The sequence below is a fragment of the Amaranthus tricolor genome, chromosome 17, assembly GCF_026212465.1.
Source record: "Amaranthus tricolor cultivar Red isolate AtriRed21 chromosome 17, ASM2621246v1, whole genome shotgun sequence".
Taxonomy (NCBI): domain Eukaryota; kingdom Viridiplantae; phylum Streptophyta; class Magnoliopsida; order Caryophyllales; family Amaranthaceae; genus Amaranthus; species Amaranthus tricolor.
Genome location: NC_080063.1, coordinates 3,481,000 through 3,484,333, shown reverse-complemented (window position 1 = coordinate 3,484,333; position 3,334 = coordinate 3,481,000).

The following is a 3,334-nucleotide window of genomic DNA, read 5'->3' as shown; positions in this document are numbered from 1 at the left end:
TCATGGTTTTTTATATTTGACAAATATTGTCCAAAGAAATATCCTATGTGGTTTTATCATTGGTGGTATTTATTTGGACCAACTCCTCAAATTTATCCAAAAGAATGCAATGAGGGTTTCACAACTTTTGTTGCCAATTCAAATTATCAAGCTTATGAAACTCTAGTCATGTTTCATGCAGAATTTAAAATTCCATGGATTCTATGTTGGAGTTACTGTCTCAAACAACACCTTCCACGTCCATATCCATAATCATTAATAAGAGAATTTAAAACCCCAAAGTAGAAAGTCCAAATTCAGAATCATTATCTAAAGTCCAGAAAGCTATTCTCAAAAAGATTCTTGAAGATCCACAATATGCAAAGAAAATATTATCAGAAGAATCCTCTGATGAGATTTTATCGGAGTTTTCAAATGAGTCTTATGATCCAACATTTGGTGGCCCATTTGCTCAAGATCCATACGACTTTTAATATTTAGTTCACAAAAGTTCAATTCAAATGTTCAACAACTCAAATTAATTCATCCGGAAGCACAAACGTAAGCAATGACGAAATCAAAAGTATCATTCAAATGTTCAACAACTCAAATTAATTCATCCGGAAGCACAAACGTAAGCAATGACGAAATCAAAAGCATCTCCAACAGTAATTCAAAGCATCTTCAACAGTAAAGTATCTCCAACAGTGATTCAAAGCATCTTCAACAGTAAAGCATCTTCAATAGTAATTCAAAGCATCTTCTACAGTATTATAGTGTAACTTTAATAATTATGTTTGTACTATTTACTTTTTCTCTTTAATTTCTTATTGGAAGAGCAGATTGCACCTTATCTCTTCCTTTGTGTATAAATAAAGTGTTTAGCTCTAAGATGAGAGCATCCTGTAATTTTCTTTTGTTTAAGTCTTATCTCAAATAAATCTAACTTTCTTTACTTATCTTATTATTATCAATTATATAATAAGATTTATATCCGCAAAATTATTAAATTATTTTCTCTATTGATCATTATTTTCTTTACTTATCTTATTATTATCAATTTATTTATTCGAACAAGGATCAATGATCAATGACGAATGAACGATGAAGAATGAACAAGGATCAATGATCAATGAAGAATGAACGATGAAGAATGAACAACGGTCAATGGTCAATGACGAATGAACGATGAAGAATGAACAAGGATCAATGATCAATGAAGTATGAACGATGAAGAATGAACAAGGATCAATGATCAATGAAGAATGAACGATGAAGAATGAAAAAGGATTAATGGTCAATGACGAATGAACGATGAAGAATGAACAAGGATCAATGATAAATGAAGAATGAACGATGAAGAATGAACAAGGATCAATGATCAATGAAGAATGAACGATGAAGAATGAACAAGGATGAAAGATCAATGACGAATGAACGATGAAGAATGAATAAGGATCAATGATCAATGAAGAATAAGCGATGAAGAATGAACAAGGATAAATGTTCAAAGAAGAATGAACGATGAAGAATGAACCAGGATCAATGATCAATGACGAATGAACGATGAAGAATGAACAAGGATCAATGATCAATGAAGAATGAACAAGGATGAATGATCAATGAAGAATGAACGATGAAGAATGAACAAGGATCAATGATCAATGACGAATGAACGATGAAGAATGAACAAGGATCAATGATCAATGAAAAATGAACGATGAAGAATGAACAAGGATCAATGGTCAATGACGAATGAACGATGAAGATTGAACAAGGATGAATGATCAATGAAAAATGAACGATGAAGAATGAACAAGGATCAATGGTCAATGACGAATGAACGATGAAGAATGAACAAGGATAAATGAAGATTGAATGATGATGAATGAACAAGGATCAATGATCAATGAAGAATGAACGATGAAGAATGAACAAGGATCAATGATCAATGAAGAATGAACGATGAAGAATGAACAAGGATCAATGATCAATGAAGAATGAACGATGAAGAATGAACAAGGATCAATGATCAATGACGAATGAACGATGAAGAATGAACAAGGATCAATGATCAATGAACAATGAACGATGAAGAATGAACAAGGATCAATGGTCAATGACGAATGAACGATGAAGAATGAACAAGGATCAATGATCAATGAAGAATAAACGATGAAGAATGAACAAGGATGAATGATAAATGAAGAATGAACGATGAAAAATGAACAAGGATCAATGATCAATGACGAATGAACAATGAAGAATGAACCAGGATCAATGATCAATGAAGAATGAACGATGAAGAATGAACAAGGATCAATGATCAATGACGACTGAACGATGAAGAATGAACAAGGATCAATGATCAACGAAGAATGAACGATGAATAATGAACAAGGGTCAATGGTCAATGACGAATGAACGATGAAGAATGAACAAGGATCAATGTTCAATGAAGTATGAACGATGAAGAATGAACAAGGATCAATGATCAATGAAGAATGAACGATGAAGAATGAAAAAGGATTAATGGTCAATGACGAATGAACGATGAAGAATGAACAAGGATCAATGATAAATGAAGAATGAACGATGAAGAATGAACAAGGATCAATGATCAATGAAGAATGAACGATGAAGAATGAACAAGGATGAATGATCAATGACGAATGAACGATGAAGAATGAATAAGGATCAATGATCAATGAAGAATAAACGATGAAGAATGAACAAGGATAAATGTTCAAAGAAGAATGAACGATGAAGAATGAACCAGGATCAATGTTCAATGACGAATGAACGATGAAGAATGAACAAGGATCAATGATCAATGAAGAATGAACGATGAAGAATGAACAAGGATGAATGATCAATGAAGAATGAACGATGAAGAATGAACAAGGATCAATGATCAATGACGAATGAACGATGATTAATGAACAAGGATCAATGATCAATGAAAAATGAACGATGAAGAATGAACAAGGATCAATGGTCAATGACGAATGAACGATGAAGATTGAACAAGGATGAATGATCAATGAAAAATGAACGATGAAGAATGAACAAGGATCAATGGTCAATGACGAATGAACGATGAAGAATGAACAAGGATAAATGAAGATTGAATGATGATGAATGAACAAGGATCAATGATCAATGAAGAATGAACGATGAAGAATGAACAAGGATCAATGATCAATGAAGAAGGAACGATGAAGAATGAACAAGGCTCAATGATCAATGAAGAATGAACGATGAAGAATGAACAAGGATCAATGATCAATGACGAATGAACGATGAAGAATGAACAAGGATCAATGATCAATGAACAATGAACGATGAAGAATGA